The 27,713-nt window shown below is 39.5% G+C and overlaps 1 protein-coding gene across 1 annotated transcript in view; it reads left to right on the plus strand.

Moving 5' to 3' along the window:
* Positions 1-1,267: 1,267 nt before the first annotated feature.
* LOC126175958 (UDP-glucosyltransferase 2-like) overlaps positions 1,268-27,713 on the plus strand; it is a 71,437-nt gene continuing 44,991 nt past the window's right edge. Inside the window, exon 1 of the mRNA XM_049923045.1 lies at positions 1,268-1,369. The gene's annotated coding sequence lies outside the window, so the exon portion shown is untranslated. The remainder of the gene's footprint in view (positions 1,370-27,713) is intronic.

Here is a 27,713-nt window from a genome sequence, read left to right on the forward strand (position 1 = left end):
TATATGATTAGTGAAACTGAATAGTTCAAATTTCTAGGTGTTCAGGAAGATAGTAAGCTGTCGTGAGAGATCCACGTTCAGGATATTGTTCAAAGACTTAATACTGCCATTTTTACTATTAGGACGGTATCTGAAGTGACTGATCCTTCGACTCGAAAGTTAGCCTACTTTGCTTATTTTCATTAGCTTACGTTATATGGTGTATTTTGTTGTAACTCTTCCCATGCTAAAAAGCTATTTTTTGCTCAGAAACAGGTGGCTCGAGCAATTAGTTCTGTAAGATCAAGAACCTCGTGTCGACCCCTGTTCACTAGTCTGGGTATTTTGACATTGCCCTCTCAATATATAATTCCTTACTGTCATTTCTTGTTAACATTATTACTTTATTCCCAAGAATAATCAGCTTCCACTCGTTTAATACTCGGCAGATATCAAGCCTGCATTTTGATCGGACTTCCTTTACTCTTGTGCAGTAAAGTGTGCAGTATACTGCTTCATCCATTTTCAATAAGCTACCACTCGAATTCAAAAATCTTAGTAGTAATCCACTCGCTTTCAAATCGAAACTGAAGAGTTTCCTCATGGGTCACTCCTATTCTATCGGGGAGTTCCTTGAAAAATTAAGTTGATTCTTGTTGTATTGTTGATTGCATTTACTTAAACTTATTGACTGAATTTTTCAGGTTCATAAACATTTTTTTGTATTATATTGACACGTTCCATGACCTTGGAGATTTGCTCTTCAATTTGGTCCTACAGAACTTGACATGTAAATAAAATAAAAAAATTCTGCAGAACATAACCTGTGAATATGAATGAGTCGTTCAAGGCGTTCTGTTTCTTTCTGAACCTGAGTGTATAAACAATAAAGTGTCGAAATGACTTTCTAACACTATAACTTCAGCTTGCGTTATTTACTTCTACTACGCAGATAGCTTAGGAGCTGCAAAATTTCGTCAAATTTCCATAGGATGGCATTTATCAGAGTTGTATTTTGTCTGTTCAGTACGTTCGTATTCACTCGAAAATGCGATTTGTTACAAAACTGCGTATATTATTTAATCACCACGTTTCGAGACACTCTTATCGTAGCATTCAATCATCGACAATACCACGTGCACCGCAACATGAGCGCTATCTTAACGGTCTAGTATCTCTGCCGCACCGTGTTGTTGCGAGTTAGCAGCGACGATGCAACGCTGCGCACGTCAAGGTCGCGCCCGTTATAAAACGTTGGCGAAGACTCAGCAGCCGGCAGTCAGTGGCCGGGACGCTAGCAGTGCGAGCGTTGAGCAACTGTACCCGACCTACACGTGCTCACACCTCGTGCGTAGCCAACACCCACGGAAAAGCTTCCTTAGTTACGGAGGTCAGTGAACGCCTTATACAACGCGTATTGCTTTATAGGAACAAATACCAAGCAAAGAGCTAAGGCTTAAATGGTTAGAAAACCTTGAAGATACTCATCATTTACCACACTACTAGTACGCGAATTCATTTCGATCAAACTCTGCTGGGCACCGCCTCTCTTCTAAGTTTCGACTTATTAGTCCCCTTGTAAAAACAGTACCACCAACCTGTTCCATTTACACATTCACAGCCGTTTTGCATTTTTTGCGTATTTGTACTGTCTTGTTTTAATCTATATCCATACTACTATATAAAGATAAGACGCTCTTTAAATTTTTATTCCAAATCTTCTTCTTTATGAATATTCTGTAAATCACACGTGTCTGGCAGATGGTTCATCGAACCACCTTCAGAATAGTTCTCTATTACTCCATCCTCGAACAGCGCGCAGAAAACGCACTATATCTTTCCGTGCGAGCATAGAATAAATATCTCTGGAGTCAGCGTTGTGTTCTGCGCATGTTGTCAACATTGAACCAGGATTGTCACGTGTTTTCGGGACTTCGCTGTGCGTGTGTGTTTTCTGCAGCGTTTGAAGTTTATAATATCAAGAGCTTTTGTTGTATTTCACCGTTTGTTGATAGTGTAATAGCGATGGTAAATTACTGTTGTTGCTACGGTCGCAAAGAAAAATATGTGAAAGGAGGGATAGTAACTTTTGATGGGTACATACAATGTAGCTCTAATTATAGGTATCGTATTAGTAAGAGACACTGTATATGTTTAAAAATTTCGAGACGCATTATAATTAAGGCTTGATTCTGTAGACCTATTTTTCTACGATTTTATGACTATATAATCGATATTACGGCTCGTACAAAAGATTACAAACAATCGCTTCCTCTCGTAAATTTGCTAGTGGAACAGGAAAGGGAATGGTTAGTTGTTTCAGCAAATACTATCCTCCATGCATTTTTCAGTGACTTGCCGATTATGTATATAGATTACTCAGTCTACTATTTATTTAATAAACTGGGAGCAAGTACGTAAAATGCGTTAAATAAATACTTCAAAGTGTCACCAGTAAGAAAAATTGTGCTTTAATTCGCAAAAACGAGAAAATAAATACGTAGAAATAGCAGAAAATAAGACGAATTATCAGGGATATAATCGCTAATGTGTGGCAAATTCGGTGTTTTTCGGAGACTTGCAAAAGTACTAGCGTACTGTCAAGTCGTTTTGCAAGACTATCACCGCAAAAATGTACGTCAGGCTCCGCAATACTATAAAGTGCCGTATCATACCGAAAACTACAAAAAATCGAGTGTATCTGAACTGTGACACCTATCGCAAAGAAGCAGAATGTAATATCACTTGCCCTTAAAAATTACATAGCTAGTTTATTCCCGGTATCAAATGGATACTGTTAAAATGTCTGCGCAACATGTATAAATAATCCACGGCACGTACGAAAAGAATCCGTCTGTACTAGGGATGTAGTGACATTCAAAATATACAGGGCGCTATACCGACAAACACACGACGTCCCGAGAACACGTGACCAGCCCGGCAATGTATGTTGACAACACAAAATCTGTTCTGTGCATGTGAATGCTCACTCCAGAGATATTTATGCGCGCGGGCTCCGTTTTCCCGTATTTTATTATGATGATCGTTTCTCCCTACGTAGGTCGGCGTCGAAATATTTTTGCATTCGGGTGAGAAAGTTAGTGATCGGAATTTCGTGAAAGGATTCCGCCCCAACGAAAAACGCCTTTGCTTTAGTTGTTTTCATCCTATACCATGTCCGTGACACTGTCTCCCATATTTCGCGATAATGCAAAACGTGCTGCTCTTTGTTGAACTTTCCCGATTTACTCTGTTAATCCTATCTGGTAAGGATCTCGGACCGCACAGCAGTACTCCAAAGAGGACAGACAAGCGTAGTGTTGGCAGTCTCCTTAATAGATGTGTTACACTTTCAGAAGTGTCCTGCCAATAAAACAGTCTTTGGTTTGCCTTCTCCACAACATTTTCTACGTGTTCTTTCCAATTTAAATTGTTTGTAATTAAAATTCTTAGGTGTTTAGTTCAATTTACGGCCTTTGGATTGTACTGATTTATCGTGTAACCGAAGTTTAAAGGATTCCTTTTAGCACTGTTGTGGATGACCTCACACTTTTCATTATTCATGGTCAACTGCCAATTTTCGCACCATTCAGATAACTTTTCTAAATTGTTTAGCAATTTGTTTTGATCTTCTGATTTTACTAGACGATAAACCACAGCATCATCAGCAAACAACATAAGACGGCTGCTCAGATTGTCTCCTCATTCGCTTATATAGAAAAGGAACAAGAGAATAACTCGAAAAGTTCTTGACCGATTTACTTTATATATTTACATGATGCTCTCATAAACATTCGAATCTACATAGGCTGTAAATTTTATATTTATGAAGTGAAAATGTCAATACTCTCGAAATGTTCTTGACCGCCGGCCGATGTGGTCGAGCGGTTCTAGGCGCTTCAGTCTGGAACCGCGCGACCGCTACGGTCGCAGGTTCGAATCCTGCCTCGGGCATGGATGTGTATGATGTCCTTAGGTTAGTTAGGTTTGAGTAGTTCTAAGTTCTAGGGGACTGATGACCTCAGATGTTAAGTCCCACAGCGCTCAAAGCCTTTTTTTTTTTTTTGGTCTTGACCGATTTACATCAAATTTTTATACGATACTCTAATACACGTTTCGACGGACATAGGCTACATACTTTTTAAATATGTATAAATTATAAATACAATAACTAAAGGGGAAAGGTTGTTCCAGGTGTCTCTGGAAGTTATTGACGTATTTACCTCAAATGCATCTTTAGTAAACCAAAAGGATTTGATTGCCCTCGCAAAGTTTGGTCAACTCTTAATCGTATCAGAACCAACTGTGGGAGATGTGCCGACTCCTTACACAGATGGGGTAAACTTCCTTCGGCCGCTTGCGACTGTGGCGCTGAGAGACAGACGGTCAAACACATCGTGCAGGAATGCCCACTAAGGGCATACGAGGGTGACCCACAAGATTTCCTAATGGCGACCCAAGAGGCAATCGACTATTTACTATCTAAGCTGGACGTCTGCTTGTGACTGGTCTTCTGTGAGTGTAACTTCACAATTGGCGGTGTCCTTATATACAAACTGTTATTTATTGCTCTGTTTATACATATGTGATTTTTTTTTTAAAAAAAATCGTGTTGTTTCTGTAATTTTTACTGTGATGTTATGAGCCATACGCTAAATAAATAAATAAAATATACGAAATTTCTTCTTACTATATACACACTATAAATATATGCACATAATATACAAAGGGGACGCACTGTTAGCAAAAAATCTCCAAAAGTTCTTGGACAGACACGTATTTTTAATGTGTGTGGTAAGAGTATCAATAGCTACAGTAATCTGTAAAGGGAAAACTGTTAGCAGACATTTCGAGAAGCTCTTGACTCTTTTAGTTCAGCTTTTTACACAATACCCTAGTAAAAAATTCCATGGACGAGGTTTATGTATTTCCTGTAAACAACAATCTTCCGGTTTTGTGTTAATACTGTTTGCAACAAAGATAATGCTGTGCTGTAAAATATGACGTTTCGTTCTCTTTTTTGCAGTCAGTGTTAACTACGATAGCAAAGCATATAAACCAGTAGACAAATTGTTTCCCCCATAAATGTTTTTTCTCCTTACTTAAAATTTTAAACAAAATTTGTACACGTAACCATGTGCGGTTTTGTTTTCTACTTTGGGATCGGTTTTAATAAAAAGAAGTCATAAGTCTGTGAACTCTTCTTCCTTACGTACGACCTTGCAGTTTTAATTGTAAACCTCTCTGTGTCTGGCAAAGCCTTTCTTGTAGCATCTGACACTACAGTTTGAAGAACATCCCCGCGATTCTCTAGAGTTTACTGAACAAACGCCTGTGAAAGGTGTCTCCCGTCTTTGGATGTTTACTATCTTCCCTATTAGTTCTCCCTGGCAACTAAGTGTCCCAGACTATCAATACGAAAGAACCTCGGAAACGAGTGTTTTTTAAGGTACTTATTTTGCTTGTGAATTACTTTTGCGTATGATTTTTGCAATCTGTCAGCTGCCTTTCCTGCAACTACTTTTATATGATCGTCTGTCTTCTCTCTGGATGCATGCACCTAAGAAATAGACATTTGGCACGTGATATTGCTCAAAAGTGAGGAATGTTTTTGCTGTACTACTGTTATTTGTCACCTTTGTACCTACCAAAATACTAGGTGAATTTCGTCGTCTTGCTATCACATTCGGAAGTCCTTGGACTGAGCAAAATTATAATGACTGACAGTTGTTGCAATTGTTTTGTATGTGTACATAAATGGCTGGGAATTGTGAAAAAATGAAAAGCCGAAGTTGGCCAGCATATTGTAAAGTCACCTCGAGCTGAAACAGAAATCCGAGGTGAGTTTTTAAAGGTGGCGTTAGTGTGTTTGTCCTGCTCTTTCACCTTGTACCAAGGATGTTTCGTATGTAAGAACTAACTGTTGCACAATAACAGTGCTTAACCGTAACTGAGCCGCTGAATACCAAATCGTTTGAAGTTTCATGAATTTTCATTTAATATTACGCTAGTTTCTATCGTCAGTTTGAAATTGCTATCGAAAATTTAATTAGTGAACATGCAGTGACCAATGAAGGTTTGCCCTTTATTAAACGTTCCAAATACTTTTCTGGAACAGATTATTGAGGCTTTAAGACTGCAGGAGTGTGGGTGGGGGGGGGGCAGGGGGAGGGTGGCGGTCTGTACATTGTGGTGAAGTTCAACGATCTAAGTAGCTGTATAATGCTCATTTATTTAGCAGATGCTTACTCCTGAAACTGCACTTACATGGATGACATATAAACAGTAATATGGTATGCTCCCACACAACCAAACGGTGATAACGTAAAATTTGTCACAAAGTATTGGGTTAATTAAGGGCCGTATCATAGACGTGAAATTGCCCACACACAAAGATTCAAACTCCCCGAGTAATCGAGAGTAAATTTCGCCACTTTGCATTAACAACTGGTCAATCTTCAAAGGCGGTTCGTCACTCACAGCAAAAATAACCTTGAAAGTTAACTGGGCACCCGATTCATAAAGTGAATTAAGGCCAATTAAGGAGCAAGTTCGCTACCATCTGAATCTATGTTAAATGGAACTGCGATCCAAGTTTTCCGTGTCCCGGTAACTCCCGGTCAAAATCCTAACTTCCTCTTTTGCGCGTACAGAGGACGAAAAAACTTGGTAGGGATGCACTGACCAATCAGCAAGACGATTTGGCCCGAGGTTCCATGCTTTTCCTGCTATCAGAAAAAAAACGAGAGATCGCTCCTCCGCCTTAAAATTTTTCACTCCGTTCAACGGCTGAAGTTTTGAAGACGGCATCCTCAGGCTGGGTTCGGAGGGCCAACAGCGTGGTGGCACGCTTAAGGGCGCGCGACTGAATGTTGCTTCAGACTTTTGTCACAGGAGGGGACTTCAAATATTACGTTCAACTGTCTATCCAGTCTGCTACAGCAAAATTAAACTAAGAATTCCACCTGAATTAACCCAGTTGCAGGCGTTTGTAATTACACCCACATTCGTTCAAAACGATCGACCGTCCATGTTTAGGACAGATGGGGTACATGTTGTGCTGACTAGTAATATCATTAAATTGAGTATTAAACACACTCAAATTAGGTACCGAGGGTGATCTACCACCTTACATGAGAAATATGAACAAAGGCAGACACAGAAAATATACCCCGCGAGCATGTTAAAGCAAAACCGCAATATTATATGAGAAGTGAAATGATTGACGACTTTCAGTATCAATCCTAGTACGGGGTGTTAAAAAGTCTTTCCGCAGTGCCGTATGATTGTTAGCCGCGCGTGCCGTATGCCGCATTCAACATACCAAAATGAAACTCAGTTCAATACAAGTTACTAATTTATTGAATATTCTTTTTACTTACAAATTTTCACATTAAATGTTGAAAGTGTCCCTACTGTTGTTGAATACACAATTCAATACGTCTAATCATGTTTCCAAACACAAGCTGTAAAATTTCTTCTGTAACAGAAGCAGTGAAAGTGGATATCGCAGTTCTCAATTCATCGATGGACTTTGGACGTTTCTATAGACAGTTCCTTTCGCTGCACCCCAGAAGAAAAAGTCAGGTGGTGTTAGGTCAGGCGATCGTGGAGGCCGAAGTCCCTGTGAAATTAGGCGATCACCAAAAACATCAGCAAGCAGTGACATTGAAACGCGAGCTCTATGCGCGGTTACACCATCTTGACGAAAATAACCGTTCAGGATTTCACTTAACCCAAGTTCTCCGATGAATGGGTACAGAATATCACTGCAGTATCGTTGTGCGTTTATTGTTTCGTTGAAAAAACCCAGGCAGGCGAATAATCATAGGGCACTGCGGAGAGACTTTTTGAACACCCCGTATGTATGTCACGACCTCTGGTTCAAGTAGTTGCGAGTTTACCTCGTGCTGGCGGACTTCGGCTTCACTTTTATCGCCTTTCCCATTAATTTTATGAAATGTTAAAGCAACGTATGTTAGGAGTCATTATATCATATTTCCCTTCAAGAGCCATCGAATGTAATTCAAAAAATATTTATGTGATGAATGTGTTCTCGGCTGATTGGATGGGATCGTTGGGTTAATGCCCGTTAACCGCGTCGAGAAAGTAGCCAATAATGTCAGCAACAGGAAAAGAATTCACATCCAGCGCTATGTAAATATAGTCTGCCAGATTTGTAACTGCTCTTCCCAGGAGAAGTTCACCTGCACATTTACCACATTCATTTGTTACATGTTTATCTGTGAATGTTGACAAGTTTTACTTCAATAGTTGTCAAGCGCTGTTAAAAATAAATTAGTTATGCAAGTAACTTAAAAAGATAATTTGACTAATAATAATACAGCAAAATACTGTCAAATTCTGTTGAGAATAACATATGGATCTCAGCAATTAACAAAAATATTTGTTTCCAGAATGAAATTTTCACTCTTTGTTCCTTTCCCCACTACCACTCACCCAAAACCTCATATCGATATTTCGAACATTTTATGAAGAGTTGCAGGCTTTCAAGGTATGTGTATCAGTCTATCCTAATAAAGATAACTAATAACATTCCTCTTTACCTTACCAATAAATTTTAATGAAGTTTTACAATTTTAATCCTTCACATACTTTGGTTCCCCATGTCCTATACATAAATTTGTTTTTCAACACTGTCATGATTGTACTCTTAAAGTCTGCATGTAGTCTGAAGTTCCTCCACACCAATAGTCTGTTATTAATTTCTTCAAAATTAATCTCCGGCATTCTATTATCTTTCACGACAATATTGAGCTGCTGTCAGCTGTTACATATGGTGTCCACTTCAATAACGAAGCAGTAACACTGTGGAGGATGGAGATGTATACAGTATCACACACCAAGCAGAAAACAGAACTGATAATCAGCACTGCTGGATTTTCGCTTCACAGGCTGTGACATTCGATGCGCCACAGCAACAAATCAACCCTCTCCAAAGCCTGATGTTCTGATCAGATCTATGACAAATTTCAGAACTGCACCATCCTGTGATAATAGGTAACACATGCACAGTTTTCTACAAAAACACTATACGTCCACAAACAGAAGCCTAGCAAACACCAGTGACCTAACCGAAAAATAAAGTCTATGAATATACGCAACACAGCAATACTTCTCTCATTTGACATCACATCAATATACATTCACCTATCAATTGAAGGAACAAACACAATAACTGAAAGACAACTGAGAGAAACATTATCTCAGAAACACAGGCTCAAAGGGTCTCAACTATTTTCGAAGTAATTGCAGAGCTAAATTATTTCAAATTTAAAGATGAATTCTGCATCCTACAGAAAGGACTCGTGAAGAGATCAGTCATGCGTGGCTCGATAGCCAGCATCTTCCTCAACAACCTCGAAAACAAAATCCTTGATGAAATAATAAAACCTAAATAGTACAAAGTACTGTACATGTGCCACTATGTTAGTGACATAATTATCATGATAGATGAAACACATGGCGCTGTGGTACAGTTACATAAAGATATCACTACTGTCCACTTCATCCTTGAAAGCGAAGCAGAGAAAACAATACATTTCCTAGACATCACATAAAATAAAAAGCCCAAATACTAGTCCGCAATATTCAAAAAACCTCCACAATAATTCACAACATGTCAGACCACTCAACAGTCCACAAATAGGCCAAACTCAGATACTTCCTTGACAGCTGAACAGAATTCCAATGGACATACATAGCTACACACAAGAACTAAACATAATCAGACAGTTCACCATAGAAAATGGGTACAAGGTAAACACAGTAAAACAACACAAAACAGAACATACACAAGAGGAAGAAACGCAAAGAATAGGAACAGTAGGAAATTGTAAGGCGGGGAACAACTTTTTTCTGATTTGATCGGGATGCACTTAAAAGGAAAATCGCGTTGTTCAGATCTCTAAGCTCACCAACGTTAAAGAAAATGCGAAGTTTCAAGGATTCATTTTAGCCTCTTAAGTATTACAACAATAGTATCGTAACGTTTTGACGACACTGCCAATGTAACATTTGCCTTTCAGTTGTTTGCGAGACAGTTTGCCGTTTCAGTTGAAAGCGCCCCTGGGCACGTGCTGAAGTAACTGATTGATGTACGAGATAAGTCCATCTTTGAAGACAAATCCCGTTAACATAAAAACTGTCCAGGACGTCTACATTGCTTTCCTCGGGCAGAATTTGCACGTCTCCGTAATGAGGTTACAAAAGTGTTGCTATTGTATATTTCGACCAACATACGCGTGTTTGTGTGTGTGGCGGGGGGGAGACGTTTTTTTCGATTATGTAACTAAATGAGAGATGATTATGTGGCAGCTGAGTGCGGAAATCTGTGAAATTGTCAGCGCCTGTCCGCATGCCGACAGTTTGTACAAGATAAAAATTATATATCTACAACTACATATATACTCCGTAAGTCACAGTACGCTGCATGGCAGAGGGTACCATGTACCACTCCTAGCCATTTCCTATCTTGTCCCACTCACAAACAGAGCGAGGGAAAAACGACTATTTATACGCCGTATGAGCCCTAATTTCTCGTGTCTTACCTTCGTAGTCCTTACGCGTATTTGTGATGACGGCAGTAGAATCGTTCGGCAGTCATCCTCAACTGCTGGTTCCCTAAATTTTTTCAATCCCTCCAGGGATTCCCATGGACTTCCCGCAGCATCTCCGTAACAGTTCTGTGTTGTTCGAACCTACCAGTAACAAATCTCTGAATTGCTTCGATAGCTTCCATCAATCTGACCTGTTATGGATTTCATGCACTCGAGTGGCTCTCAAGAATAGGTCGCACCGGCATCCTATATGCGGTCTCCTTTACTGGTGAACCACTTTCCTAAAATTCCCCTTCTCTACCACAGCTTTCACATGCAAATTCCACCTCATATCGCTTTGGAATGTTACGCCCAGATATTTAAACGACTTGACTGCGTTAAGCAAGGCACTCGAAATTAGAAATACTGTACCCGAACATCACAAGTTTGATTTCCTACTCATCCGCATTAACTTACATTCATCCACATTTAGTGTTAGCTCCCATTCATCACACCAACTGCAAATTTTTTCTAAGTTGTCTCATCTTCCTACAGTCACCAACTTTGACACTTCACTGTACACCACAGTACCATCAGCGAACAACTGCAGATTGCTGCCCATCTCGTCCGCCAAATCATTCATGTATGTAGAAAACAACAGCGTTGCTATCTCACTTCCCTGGGGCACTCCTGACGATATCCCTGTCTTTGGTGAACACTCGCCGTCAAGGATAACATACTTTGTTCTATTATTTAAGAAGTCTTCGTACCCCTGACATATTCCATATGCTTGTACCTACGTTAACAGCCAGCAATGCAGCACTGTGTCAAATGCTTTCTGGAAACCTAGAAATGTCGAATCTGCCTGTTTCCCTTCATCCATAGTTAGCAGTATAGACGGCCAGAGTGGCCGAGCGGTTCTAGGCGCTTCAGTCTGAAACAGTGCGATCGCTACGGTCGCAGGTTCGAATCCTGCCTCGGGCATGGATGTGTGTGTGATGTCCTTATGTCAGTTACGTTTAAGTAGCTCAAGTTCTACGGGACTGATGATCTCAGCTGTTAAGTCCGATAGTGCTCAGAGCAATTTGAACCAAGTTAGCAGTATATCATGTGAGAAGAGGACAAGCTGAGTTTCACAAGAGCGATGCTTCGTGCACATGAGCTTCTCAGTCTCAAGAAAGTTTAGTGTATTCGAACTGAGCGTATGTTCGAGCTTTCTGCACCAAACGGAAGTTTGCAGGTCCGTTCTTCTACCGTTCTTGTTTATTGGAGTCACCTGCACCTTTTTTCATTTGTTTTGGACTTTGTGCTCGGCGAGAGTTTCACTATAAATGCAAGCGACATAAGGAACCAATGGCGTAGAGTTCTTTTCGTAAAATCAAACTGTGATTCCATTGAATGTATTGTAATTGTGTAGTAGTGAAAACTTGTTCTTTTCAATATATGTTGTTGAGAAATGTGAAACATGAAACTTTGTCACACCAAGTGAGATTGCCCGCCATTTAAAGGCGGCGCGTTCGCCTGTTCGCAATTTGCCCCTCTTCTTGCTCAGATAATGTGACGTGGCAGTGTGGGAAAAGTGCCTGAACGGCTGAGCTTTACGGCACACGTGCCAGGGAAAGGTCTGCGAGCCGAATTCTTGGCCATCCGTACATTTTCCCACTTTTAAAATAGTTTATATCAGCGAGAGAAAGTATTGACGACGGTAGGAAGAAAATTGTGGCAGTCGCTGGGTGTTTGAGCCTTTGTTGAGTGTAGTAACTCTTAACAACTGTTAAATAATGGATATAACATAGCTATGGGCCGGGTAATAGCCAACAATAATGAACATACTACAAGCAATAATTTATTGGTGGTCAACTCATCCGCCCTTCGTTTACGCTTCTTTCAAGCAGTCTTACACCTTATTGAGATTATTTGAGAAATTATTGAAAGTATTTTAATTTCGTCTTTGCAACAACAAGAAAATTTGCATTTTTTTCAGCACATGCGTTTCGTTTTACTGAAGTAAAGCATCATCAGTGGTCCGTAATGAAACGTATTTCCAATCTGGCTTGCTTTCAGCATCTAAAAACAGATCGTTAGAAAAGATGCTGTCACGTACGAAATGCTATGTCCGATTTTCACTCACATCTGGAAGTGCTGTCTGTGCACGTGTGTGTGTTATTCTCTCGTTTGACATTGTTGTTAATGTAGTAACACTTTTGTCCATAATTGGAATACTGTCCAGAAATGCTTCAACCATCTCTTTGTACTACATACTTTTTTACATTGTTGTGTGTTAATTCAGACAAACAACGTACTTCATGGTACAGTTGTACAAGTTTTTCGATGTGGCCATTGGTCCACCCACTTTCTACACTCTCATCAACTAGAGCTTGCTGTAACCTGAAAACCAGTCTTTCATCAGTGGTGAATTTCGAATATCACCTACATTTCTCTTGTTTCCATGTCAAAATTTGCATCTTCTGTCAGAACAATGCGGTGTTTAAGCAATGCCACCTTCCCAACAATCCAATCAAGTTGCAGATGCGACAGCATCCTGGAACAGTGGTTTATTTAACGAGGAACTCAGAACAAATCGGGTCAATAACTTATGAAAAAGCAGATTCTCGGTGTAAATATAAACGTGTAGTTTCTTCATTTCCAGTATCTTGCTGCAAAGCCACACCAATTTCTCATTTCACCAACTATCGATGACTTACAGAATTACTTCATTTTATCGCAAAAGTCAGCAGTACTCACATTTTGCGATAGGTAACGAAGTTTGACCACCATGTGGAAAAATACTCTTCTCTTTCTGCGCTGTCGTTTGACAAAATCTCGTTTCGATATTTCAAACCGTTCCTGAGATACAGTTGGTGTTAAGAGTATATCATTCCCGGTTTATTGCTGGCACGCGCGATCGCAAATGAGTGCGATGCATACAAATCAATTTACTCGATATCAGCGATAGATAGACTCCTCCTCTCAAGTCTAAATAAAAACTCAATACGTTAGCTAAATTTCATGTGCGGCAATGTATGGTCTAATATGCACCCAACGCAAATTCAAGTGACGTCTATTTTTCATTGCAAACTTTATGAATTTTACTCAGTATGTTTATTGTATATAAAGTATCATAATAACTATGATCATTAGCGAGATGATAGGCCCTTAATTATGAAGCTGACATATAAAGCTATAACTAATGAAAAAAAAACATTTTTTACCAAATATTTTCTTTAAAATTCTTTGGGAAAGATTACAGGGTAGCCAACGTGATACGACAGTATATAGCCAGCTATACTGCCTTCCTTTCACCATTCCTCTACCCTTGGCAATGCGGGGGCAGGTCACGACTCCTGCATTTCCCGACAGCCATTGCGAGAATTGTCCAATTGTTGTGGACAAACACTACACAGATGAGGCCTTCATACTACAGAGCGCATATACAGGGTATTTCAGAAGTGATAGTCAATAATTCACACATGGAAAGTGCAGGCCAACAGTAACCAAGCGGCTCCAGTAAACATGGGTCCGAAAATCAAAGGTTGCCGACGTATCGCATTAATTCGACTTGGGAACCCCACTCTAAACGCATCGGCATACTGCTGTAGTTACGTTGGTATTTCAAGGTTTGGGATCGACTATCTGTTTATGCATGTGCAACTACTTCGCTATCCCCCTCTGTGCACTGTGCTGTACCTACCACGCAATCAGTTATGATTGTGAAGGCACCTTGTCAGAGGTACGCCAGTGAAAAGTTGGGAACCGCTGTAAACGCTTCTGGATACCGCGGTAGTTACGTTTGTGTCTCAAGGTTTAGGATCGGGCTATCTGTTCGTTTATGCTTGGCAACTACTTCGCTTTTCCCCTCTGTGCACTGTGCCGTCCTCGCAATTAGTTACGAACATTGTAACTTCCCCACTCGAAATACTTTTAAATTTATTTGGTTAATGATTCTAATTTTTGTGTAACCTCTGAACAAAATTGGTTCCTATTTAATGTACCCACAAAATTCTTTTCTCATTTAATGTAAGCTCGAAACAGAAAAATTCCTAAACCTCATAATAAAAAAATAAATTCAGAAACCTTGTAAAATTTTGGACGACAGCAGTGCTGCGTCATGGCCGTGTAAGATCATTCTGAATAATAAAAAAAAAAGCAAAAATTCTTACCTCAATACAAACGGCGAATATATCTGCTCTTGCCCAAAAAATTTTCGGCATAGCTCTGTGCAATGCTGGCCTATACATTTGTTATTTATGAAAGGAAGTAAATGATCTTTCTTTTGCAACAATCGGAATGATAATGCATTACAAAATATTAAAGTCTTTAAATTGAAATGAATGCTTGTTAGAAATTAGACAAAGATTATTATTAGAGCATTTTTAAAAGATTTACATGTGAGTTTACATAATATTACTAGATATGCGCGAGGCTGCCTTTTTTTACCTTATACAATAATACTCAGGCTCCGGCATCGCTGCACCGCGACTGGCCCAGCCAAGATGATACACCACACTCGACTGACAAGCGCACACATGCGACTGCTTGCTAGCAACAACATACTGCTACACAGTTCGTACTGCAGTCAACACTGCTCTTTGGTCTCAGATTCTCTTATAGCTTACATATCTCAGGCAGCGCATACCTCTTACATAACCCTCCACTGGGGGGGCAAAAATTTGGCAGCGATGGTGAGTCAATTGGACTTGCCATGAGCAACAAATTTTTCTAAAATCTACTTAATTAACTGAGTTGACAGTCACAGAGTATATACATATATATAAGTACAGAACATAAAACGAAATAGAGTGCACATGCACTGAGTACAGAACATATCAAGAAATCACAAAATGTATACGCAATCAGTACAAATCATATTAACAAATGACATAAAGTGCATACGCAATGTAGTACAGAACATAGCTAGCAATGACAAAATGTATACGCAATGAGTACAAAACATATTAACAAATGACACAAAGTGCATACGCACGGTAGTACAGAACATACCTAGCAATGACAAAATGTATACGCAATGAGTACAAACATATTAACAAAAGACATAAAGGGCATACACACTGTAGTATGTTTTGTTACCATTTTACTAGAACTAGGATAGGAAAGGGAAGGATTGCAACATGGTTGTAGCACATTAGGTTGCACGTAGCTGCACTGAAAGTCCATATCTTTCTACAGAAGCACAACACCAAGTGAGACAATCTGAAGTTCTCCTCCCTGAAGTATTAATCAGTGTGACCAAGACACTGAAATGTCATATTAATATTCCATGTTATCATTTTGGTAGTACATTAGGTACACCAAACAGTGGAACCATAGTAACATCTCCATTGTTCAAGGTGGTGGACACCATGATGTGTCAACACCACACTTATTCACTAACGTAGAATTACTGCAGAAACCAAATATAGTGCTCCATGTTCATAAGGATAGACAGGACAAACGTATATTGCAGTAATTTCTGGTAATTAGGTCAGAAGGTGAAGGACATTAAGTCTCATGAGAGTCATCATTGAGAATTACACTAGTCTATCAACCGATTTGACTAATTGTTGGGGCTCATCGCCTAGTTACTGAACACTTCTGTACTATGTATGAAGTATTACAGAATAATGTTCATAAATCATCTGATTACAGTGAACATTGGCACTCATTGGCCAGTTACAAACCATCAGTAGTCATCATTCAAAACAGGAGCTAATGAATGGCATAGTATTAACATAATTCACATAGTTATAGTAATCATTGGCACTCATTGGCCGGTTACAAACCATCAGAAGTCATCATTCAATACAGGAGCTAATTATGGCATAGTAATAACATAATTCAGTTAGTTATAGTAATCATTGGCACTCATTGGCCAGTTACAAAACATCAGAAGTAATCATTCAAAACAGGAGCTAATTATGGCATAGTATTAACATAATTCACCTTGTTATAGTAATCATTGGCACTCATTGGCCAGTTACAAATCATCAGAAGTCATCATTCAAAACAGGAGCTAATGAATGTAGCATCAAGCTACTGGTATTCATATATAATAGCATGTAGGTGGCATAATACAAAATTAAAATTCATTGGCCAGTTACTAAACATATAGCAAGTATTGAATAGTACAAAACATTTTTCATCATTCAAGTGACATACGACATATTTAAAATAATTATTAGCACTCATTGGCCAGTTACAAAGTATTCTTATATTTTTAAAAAACCTTAATCAGTATTATTCAGAAGTTATCATTAAAAATGAGAGTTAATTATTGGCATAGCATTTATAGAGTATAACAAAAATATTATTTACAGAAATTATTGGCATAGTATTTATGCATTATTACAAAGCATCATTCACTATTACTTAGAACTCATCATTCAAGTGACATAGGACATATTGAAAATGTAACACACTGTAACTATTGCTCAAGGTCTGTGATTAGAAAACATCATTCAGTATTACTCAGAACTCTCTTAAACTTGTAGCATTATTTGGGACTAGTAATACTTTTTTTGTGCTAGCAATGCATTGTGTTGGGATCAATAATTAATTGCTAGGGCATAAAAATATTTGTTTTTGACTTATTGCTGCAAATAAAGATTATTAACGTCATTCGTCATGAGTCAGCTGTAGCAAGGTTATGAAACAAGTAGAGTATATGTGATCACATTCATGAATGACACACACAAATGGGTAAAATAAAAAAATGCAAGTACTAGAACAGGTTTAATGATTAACTGCTTATAGCATATTAATTTCGTAATAGCTTCTCCTAGAAAAAATACAAAATGGATTATTAAGCTGAAAGAAGAAACGCATATTATGCTGAAAAGTAGTGAACTTCGAATTAACAGGTAATGAAATGTGTATTCAATATATATGTACTCTAGCTGTCCTTTCCAAAACCTTCAGTCATTATACTATGCGACATAAGACATACTGTCAAAACGAACTGCAACAAATACTTAAATAACTACATAGCATTTCTTAACTAACAGTAAATATATAAACTTCATCATTATTCTCATCTCCAAAGAAAAACTTCATTATTCATATTACCATAACTTCATTACTATCATCACCTGCAAAGAAAAACTTCATTATTCATATTACCATATTCTTCATCACTATTCATCATCATTCATTATCATCTGCAAAAAGACACTTCATTATTAATTATCCACATTACCATTTACTTCATACAACTATTCATAGTATAGAGTTCCTTATTTCTAGCATATGTCATCACTAAAACTAAGATGTGTAGTTCTGTCTGACAGCCTGCATCAATCGCCTCGTATTCTGAAAGAAAAAATTAGTTAAGACTGCTATCATACATTGTGTATAGTATATTCATGTTAATGTTTGTTAATTCTCATCCATTTACTCTTCGTGACGAGGTATTGCATCTTCTTTCGTTCATTCCGAAGGTGAAATTCCCATTTCATAGTAATCCACTGTGGTTTGTATCATTTATTTCTTTTACACTTTATTGCTTTCTGAAAATGATGAACAATGATTAATGTCTTGCATTTAAATCATATATCCATTAAATAAAAACTGGTTTCTAGTGATATAATTAAGAATACAGCATAGCATGACAGAAAACGTAATATGTCAAAAACACGGACAGTGTGCAGGTGCAAAAATGTACAGAGAGTATCATAATGTAGTAGCAAAAAATGTAAAATAGTCACGATGTTGAGATATCATAAGGCAAAAATGTCAAAGTCAACTGGTGTTTGTTATATCTTAAAGATTTCATAGTGCATACAAAGAAACAGGAAACCAATCATAAATACATAAAAAACGGAAAATATGCACGGTCTGATATATAACGACAAGAAATGACTTTCTTTCTGTTCAGCTTGTATGTTGTGTAGCTGATAGAGCCGAGAGTTGAAGACTTTAATGGAGAGAGAATTTGATAAAATTAATATGTCACTAGATATAATTGCATAGTTGTTCATGAAATATGTAAGTTTATCTGGAAAAATGTGCACGGTCTGATGTGTAACGACAAGAAAAGCGACCTGCTAACCTTACCTTGCCGGGCACTTGCCAAGAAAAAATATGATAATCATCAGTAAGTGTTCATATAAATATAATTGTATAAGTGGTCATATAAAAATCAGGAAATGGCATTACAGTGTAATAAATCATAAAGTATGTTCATTCAATAAAAGGTTTAATATTGGAGAGATGGTGATTGCCTTTACTTTTTCTGGTTCTCAGAGTTTCGACGTGTACTACATTGGGGTGAGGAATGCTGCGATCTCTATATGGACCTGCGTATAGAAGCTCAAATTTACTACATCTACTCTTTCCTCTGTTGGATAAATAGTGTGTACACACTAACATCTTCTGTCCAATGTCAAAGTCACGGCGTGTACAAACCTGTTTTTGCTGTCTTCTCCGGCGCTCTACGGCACGTGTGATGTTGTTCAGCGCAATGTCAATTATTTCATGATGTCGTAGTCGACGAGATGTAGGAAAGGATACTAATTCTTTAATTTTGTTAGGTGGTTCAACATTTTTCAGTATAACAGTCGGAGATAGCATAGTAGATTCATTTGGTATGGAATTAATTACATCTTGGAATGAGAGTATTTGTGTGTCCCAATCAATATGTCTTTTATGGCAGTATATTCTACACAGTTTACCAATTTCTTTCATTAATCGTTCACAAGGGTTCGAAGAAGCATGATCCTTGGATATATCGATCGGAGAAATGTTTCTTGTTCGTAACATACGTGTCCATATAGCAGATAGAAATTGTGGTCCATTGTCGGAAATTAGTTTCAATACATGCCCTACATGAAATAAAAAATGTTTTACAAATACTTTCGAAACAGTTTTAGCAGTAGCTTTGGGTAACAGAGTGAAGGTAACAAATTTTGAAGTGAGTTCATCAGCGACAAGCAAAAACCTCTATTAGTTCTGGGAATCTGACCAAAAATGTCTACAGCGGCCATGTGTCTCAATTTAACAGGTGCAATGGGATGTAACGGAGGAATATGCGAGGTCTTGTCTGACTTAGCTTTCTGGCAGATTTTACATGACGCTAAAACTCGTCGAATGCGTTTCTCCATGTTGGTAAAATAACAGTTCTGTCTCAGTATTAGAAAACATTTTCTGGCTCCATAATGTGCGTAACTTAAATGAGTATACCAAATTAATTTGTTAACAAGCCCGTCAGGAATGCATAGTAACCAGTTGTTGCTGTCAGAGTGAGAGCGGCGAAACTGAATATTATTGCGTACAGTGTAATGGTTTCTGATGGTAACGTTATTCTTATCTTGCCAAAGGTGTTTAATTTCTTTCCACACGTTGTCTTTACTCTGCTCTTGTGCTATGTCTCGTAATGACGACGACACGAAATTTTCAAATGCAACTTGTTGAATAGACATGATGCTGAAATTTGCTTTGCAGAAGTTGGTTGCGATGTCTTGCTGATTGTTGCTGAGAGAACGGGATAGTGCGTCTGCTACAATATTTTGTGTACCGGGAATGTGAACAATTGAGAATTAAATTCTTGTAAATAAAGTTTCCATCTGCTTAACCTGTCGTGTGTAAATTTAGCGGAAAGTAATAACTGTATAGCTCTATGATCTGTGTAAACGGTAGTGTGTCTTCCATAAAGAAAATGCCGAATTCTCGTAAATGCCCATACAACACATAATGTTTCAAGTTCTGTAACAGAATAATTGCGTTCAGCAGGTGACAGAATGCGACTCGCAAAGGCGATGTTTTTAATTACTGTAGTACCATCTTCTTAAATTTCCTGAAAAACGTGTACGCCCAAAGCGGTGCTAGAACTGTCGGTAGCAATGGAAAAATTTCTAGTAAGATCTGGATGTGACAAAAGTGGTGCGGTCAACAAAGCTTCTTTCAAGTTCAGAAATTCAGAATGTGCTTGCCTATCCCAGAACCAAATAGTGTTTTTACCCGTCAACTGGCATAATCTAGGGGTGTCTAAAGCAGAGTGATGAATAAATTTACGAAAAAAGTTAATTAATCCCAGAAAGCTGCGTAGTTGTTTCTTCATCGTAGGAACAGTGATGTCACGTAAGGCTTGAAGTTTTTCCGGGTCAGGCGCAACGCCTTCTGCTGAAATTACATGTCCAAGAAATTTTATAGAAGTTTTGCCAAAGTGCGATTTACTGAGATTAACTATGAGTCCTTGTGCACGTGAAGTTCGTAACAGTTGTTCAAGAATCAGATTGTGTTCAGACCAGTTAGCTTCTGCAATAAGAATGTCGTCTACATACGCTGTGATTCTGTCTTTAAGTTCTGTCGGAAGTATACTGTTCAAACCGCGAATAAATGCTGCTGAAGAAATATTTAAACCGAACGGTAATTTACAAAACTGATAACAGTCACCAAAACAGAGAAAAGCTGTGTACTTTCTGCAATTCGGATGGAGCTGAATTTGCCAAAATCCCGATTTCAAATCTAACGTGGAATAAATAGCAGTACCATGAAATTTCTGTAGAAGTTCTTCTAGTGTCTGTGGGCGATCTGTTTCATTAATAATAATGTCATTAATGTGACGCGAATCAAGTACGAGGCGAAGTGAACCATCCGTTTTCTTAACAATATGGAGTGGGTTTATGAACGAACTAACTGCCGGTTCAGTAATTCCTTGGTCAAGCATAGCTTGCAATTCTTTCTTAACTTGTTCTCTTTGAATATACGGAATGGGATAATGTTTGGCTTTAAATGTGTCGTGCTGTTTAACTTGAAATTCATACATAAAACCGGACATAGTTCCAGGGACGTTGTCAAAAACTGGAGCGTGCTGTAAAAAAATTTTGCGTAGTTGCATGCGTTCGTCGTCTGTATTTGCACTGCTCTGTTTAACTTTATCAGAAATCATTTGTATAACGTCATAGTCGGTTTCGTCTGGAGTATTATAGTTGTGTACGATGTAATATTATTGGTATTTCCGTCCTATGAAAGCTTCTTTGAAAGACATTTGTTTTGTATAATTTACATAACTGTAAAGATGCGCATCTAGCGCGGACGCTAATACATCGCATCGATTGCGCAGTCAAAGAAACATTTTAACAGAAGCTGAACTGTCGTTCCGCTTCGATCTAAATAAAAAGATGACGGTAGAAAACTTTTGTAGATCTTCAGATTTTAATGTGCTTCTGCTTGTTATGTGAAAACGTAAAGGAGGTCGACTTTAAGTTAAAAAAGTGAGCGGTCTTGCTAGCGTGCAGACAACATTATTAATTAATAAAATTAAAGTAATTCATGTTCGAAACTGTAAATCAGCAAGTTATTGTTATCGGAGGTGTTGAACAGTGCAAGAATTGTCTTCAACGAAAGGAGAAAAGTAGTGCCTATAATTTGTGACAAACGTGAACCAAGGAGACAGCACAGGACTTGCTGAAATCTGATCGCACCATACTGTTAGAAAAGTAATTATGTAAGTTGTATTGTTTATAAATAAGCCATAATTTTGCTAGTGAGAATTGTTTGAATATATTTAGTGTCTACCAGACTTCTTATTCTGTTCTTTTCCTTTATACTTTTTTATCCTCCATGCCATATTATTTTTATAAATATCAAACAGCCTTTACTGCAGCAGAGAATACTGCGGCATCCTGGTCGTAGTCAGAAGGCCACTCCTTGTCTTCTATACAATTCATAGCTGCCCCATTTATTAATGATTTCATCTGCAAATGCATTTTTTTTTACTGTTCATTGTGAAAGGTCCCTTAGGTAATTATAAAATTCATACTAATTACGTAAAGAAATCCGGGTTGTTCTTTTCCAAATAATAGAAGCCTTTGCGTAATCAAAACCTAGCCTCCTTCTGACAACGATCAGGAGTCGACCAGAAGACGGACGTCTTCGACCGCTTTCGTGTCTCCTGTGGCAAAGCTGTGCCAGACTGGAAACACGACATTCTAGTATGAAATACAGATTTAAATGGACAGAATTGAAATATATTTAACATAATAATAATAATATTTTTTATCATACTAGATCTGGCGCCCGAACAGGGACCTGATAAAAAATTTTAATCTGTTGTGTTATTGTTTCTTGACATCATCCGGTGGACATCGGGAAGCCGTAAAGAAAGTACTGAACGAAACCGAGGAAGTATTAAAAAAAAATTCGAAAAATAACAGCAGTGCGCAAAACGACTGATGTAAGTACGGTTTTCATTACGCATAAAATCTCGCGTCTCGTATAAAAAAAAACTGATTTCCTGAATTTCTTTCCTTACTGCTTCATTTTATCCTATCGCTGTTATTTCCTTGCAGAGTTGCTTATTTACGTAGTTAGAATTCGTTTCTGATCATCTCTTCATGCAAAGTTTATTTGTTAGCATTATTAGCATCTTCATTGTTGCTACGGTTAAGAACACAAGATGGATGCCATAATAGCTAGATTAAGTGTCTAGTAGGTGTTTGTCACTTATTTTCAATGTTAGGTGCCATCTTGTCTTCTACCCGGTATAGCTCTGCAATTGTCAACTACCACGGTGTGACGTTTGACTATGAGCGCGCGCATCTGAGAGTTGACGATCGGCGTGCCGCGAAATATTTCTTTGAGGAGTTACGTCACAAACTTGAAAATAAACATGACAGATGACAAAGGAAAGCCGACAAACAGTCTGGATGACGGTGATGACACAGTTGTCAAGTCATACCCACTACGTTCGCGAACGGGAACAGGCAGACCCGATTCGCGAATGGAGAGAACGGCAGACGATGATGGTGTGCGTGACGTATCGCCACAGCAATCATCGTCACAGCAAGCGGGAGAAAATTCGATGGTTGAAATGATGAGAATTTTTTTTCAAGAAAGAGAACAGGAGAAACTGGAAAGGGAAGCTTATAAATTACAAAAACAACGAGATAGAAAAGAAAGGGAACAAAAAGAAAGGGAAAAGGAACGGGAGACAGAGCGAAAATGGTTTGACCTAAATACCATGATTGGTACAATGAAAAATAGGTTAGATAATATTGATGCCAACTTAGAGGCAAGAATAAGGACAGTCACGGTGGAATATATCTCGGAATTAAGTACTAAAGTTAATGAAAGGATAGAAGGTATTCTGCAGAAGGTAGATGCATGTGAGAGCACAGTAGGTAACGTGCACAAAGACATCAAAGTACAAATCGAAAGTTGCCAGGCAGTTACAACAGAAGTTTCAAAAAAGTCCGCTGAGGTCGGAGCTAAAGTAAACAAGCTTGCAGACAATGTCGTCACTCTGCAAGGCCCGGTCAATGACCTGACACAGGCGCTATCCGAAATAAACGTTGAAAAGAGGGTGAATGATGCTGCAGCCAACGTATGTTCCACGATAGGAAAAGAATTTGTAGAATGGGTCGAGACTAAGGAACAGTACATAGAAAACAAGGTTCAACACGACTTAAAAGAAGCCGTTAAGTCAGCCACAGTTGAAGTTTTAGCTGCTCCAGGTACATCAGGAGATACGATTCTCACTGAATTAGGAGAGATTCGTAGAGTTTTTCACCGAGATCTTCCCGAGTGGAAACGACACCTCACTGAGGAAATCGAGCAGTTGAAACAACAAGTCAATGATTTTCCTAATGACAATAGAAGTGAGCATTCACACTTGCTTTCTTCAGAATATGAATACAATAATAATCCCGTGTCTCGTGTAGAATTCTCTCCACTTGTACATGGACACAGCAGTAAGAATCCGTTAGTACGCAACCAGAATGATCAAGTAACTCTTGTCGAGCTCATGAAAGAAGAAAGCGTTCTCAAGCACCGCGTGTTCCAGCCTTTTCTGCCAGAGAAACGCAACATCCATCCAATGGTTTTTCTGAAGTCATTTAATGGTGTTTTTCCTGAGAGCTGGGATGACAAGCAACGTATGCGCTTTATAGTAGGTTACATTCAAGGAGAGGGTTCTGTCTGGGGAACAGAAGTAATTGACAGATGTAATAATTACGCTGACTTCGAAAAGCAATTTCTGAACAAATTCTGGAGTTCAGGCATACAACAACGCCTTAGAAAGGAGGTATATAATGCTGAACCGTTTAATACGACAAGTGCTGGTCTCCGTAGGTACTTCGAGAAATACCTGCGAAAAATACAATATTGGGACACGCTCATTTCCAAGAAGGACGTAATTATGATCCTTAAATCAAAGCTACCGGTATCAATCAGGGAGAAGTTAGTAAATGTCAGTGACGACGACACGGAGGCTTTTCTGTCAGTACTTGACAACCTTGACATGATTCAAGAAGACGTGCGTGCTAGTGCGCGGAGTAATTGTAATCTTGGCCCGCACACTACACAGCCGCACGGTGTAGGCGCAGACTCAGGTATGTCATACGAACCCAACAACAGTAAAGGACACGACGTTCCGTGCGGTAATAACAACTACTATCGCCGTAACGGAAAGCAGAAACATAAATTCCAGGATCAAAACAGGTACCACCCCATATACCAGACAACACAACAGCAATACGGTAATTCACCAGTTAATTACAATGATCGCTATCACTACAATAACGATCGCCAAAATAATAATAATTTCAATGGAAAAGGACGTTGGATTAACACCAACAGTCAACAGCAGTATGGTAACCAGCCTAGATTCCAGCACTGTTCTCAAGAGAGAAATCCTCTAGATCCTTCCAAGCAATACAAACAACAGTATGCTCCAAACTTTAGGAATAGTCCTCCACCTTTTACCAACTATCAAAGTCAAAATCATGAACCTCAAAATTCTCGCATCTACACTCCTGGAAATTGAAATAAGAACACCGTGAATTCATTGTCCCATGAAGGGGAAACTTTATTGACACATTCCTGGGGTCAGATACATCACATGATCACACTGACAGAACCACAGGCACATAGACAAAGGCAACAGAGCATGCACAATGTCGGCACTAGTACAGTGTATATCCACCTTTCGCACCAATGCAGGCTGCTATTCTCCCATGGAGACGATCGTAGAGATGCTGGATGTAGTCCTGTGGAACGGCTTGCCATGCCATTTCCACCTGGCGCCTCAGTTGGACCAGCGTTCGTGCTGGACGTGCAGACCGCGTGAGACGACGCTTCATCCAGTCCCAAACATGCTCAATGGGGGACAGATCCGGAGATCTTGCTGGCCAGGGTAGTTGACTTACACCTTCTAGAGCACGTTGGGTGGCACGGGATACATGCGGACGTGCATTGTCCTGTTGGAACAGCAAGTTCCCTTGCCGGTCTAGGAATGGTAGAACGATGGGTTCGATGACGGTTTGGATGTACCGTGCACTATTCAGTGTCCCCTCGACGATCACTAGTGGTGTACGGCCAGTGTAGGAGATCGCTCCCCACACCATGATGCCGGGTGTTGGCCCTGTGTGCCTCGGTCGTATGCAGTCCTGATTGTGGCGCTCACCTGCACGGCGCCAAACACGCATACGACCATCATTGGTACCAAGGCAGAAGCGACTCTCATCGCTGAAGACGACACGTCTCCATTCGTCCCTCCATTCACGCCTGTCGCGACACCACTGGAGGCGGGCTGCACGATGTTGGGGCGTGAGCGGAAGACGGCCTAACGGTGTGCGGGACCGTAGCCCAGCTTCATGGAGACGGTTGCGAATGGTCCTCGCCGATACCCCAGGAGCAACAGTGTCCCTAATTTGCTGGGAAGTGGTGGTGCGGTCCCCTACGGCGCTGCGTAGGATCCTACGGTCTTGGCGTGCATCCGTGCGTCGCTGCGGTCCGGTCCCAGGTCGACGGGCACGTGCACCTTCCGCCGACCACTGGCGACAACATCGATGTACTGTGGAGACCTCACGCCCCACGTGTTGAGCAATTCGGCGGTACGTCCACCCGGCCTCCCGCATGCCCACTATACGCCCTCGCTCAAAGTCCGTCAACTGCACATACGGTTCACGTCCACGCTGTCGCGGCATGCTACCAGTGTTAAAGACTGCGATGGAGCTCCGTATGCCACGGCAAACTGGCTGACACTGACGGCGGCGGTGCACAAATGCTGCGCAGCTAGCGCCATTCGACGGCCAACACCGCGGTTCCTGGTGTGTCCGCTGTGCCGTGCGTGTGATCATTGCTTGTACAGCCCTCTCGCAGTGTCCGGAGCAAGTATGGTGGGTCTGACACACCGGTGTCAATGTGTTCTTTTTTCCATTTCCAGGAGTGTATTATGCCCGAGCAAACCCGCCAACACACACCATCTCGACTGAAATTCCGGCAAATAGCTCGCAACTTAGGTGGAATACGGAAGCAAGCTTCGTACAGAGCGTACCGCCCGGTACTTCAAAAGTAATTGTGAGCAAAATTCAATCTAATGAACATGCGGAAAACTAAAAGCACACTTTGACCGGTTTCACACCTTCAGAATTAATCTCCAGGCAAAGGGAAAGCAATGAATGGACTGATCCCATCCCCAAGATAGAAGGTCCAGAAGTCAACCTAGATAATAAGTTAAGACAAGCCCTGATCTCTCTCACAACTCATGACAATTTAAGAAAAAAGGCATTTGACAAGCATGTCAATAAAGTTCTGTCGTATCGCCTGAACGAGCGTGTTCTTCTGAGAACACACTTCAAACCATCTCTCATCTTACGTAAAAATCGTAAGTGGCAACACCTATACGAAGGACCGTTTGTTATAGTCAGGAAGCCACATATTGGTTGTTACGTGTTGGCAGATCCAGTTAGTGGACGAATAAAAGGACTTTACCACCATGTAGACCTAAGGAAGTACCATGAAAAACATTAAAAAAATATCATTTATTATGTTAAGCTGCAACTTGAAACAAGAGTGTGATCTGTTTAGAAAGTATGTGAATCAACAGCATGTACATGTATTCTGCAGGTGACGTAATCATTTGAGTGAGGTGGACACAGAGTAATGATGGAGCTTGAAAGACATGAAGTAATTGAAGAAGGTACTCTACGGATTTGGAAAATAAGATTTGCTTTAGTTTTAAGGTAGTTTTAAGTTTCTTGAGCAATAAAAGACTGCAGTCGTTGAATTGAGTAAGGGATGTGCCAAAGTGCCACCTGCTGTTTTAGTTTTAAGTTATGGCAAATCTCCTTTTTACCAAGTAGTAAAGGTTTTCTTTAAATCCCTCATTCAGACCAGAATGTCCGTATATGTGAAGTATTAACCTAAGTTAAGCTTTCAAAGGACTGATATTTTAAGTCG

Source organism: Schistocerca cancellata, chromosome 3 (genome assembly GCF_023864275.1).
Source record: "Schistocerca cancellata isolate TAMUIC-IGC-003103 chromosome 3, iqSchCanc2.1, whole genome shotgun sequence".
NCBI classification, from domain to species: domain Eukaryota; kingdom Metazoa; phylum Arthropoda; class Insecta; order Orthoptera; family Acrididae; genus Schistocerca; species Schistocerca cancellata.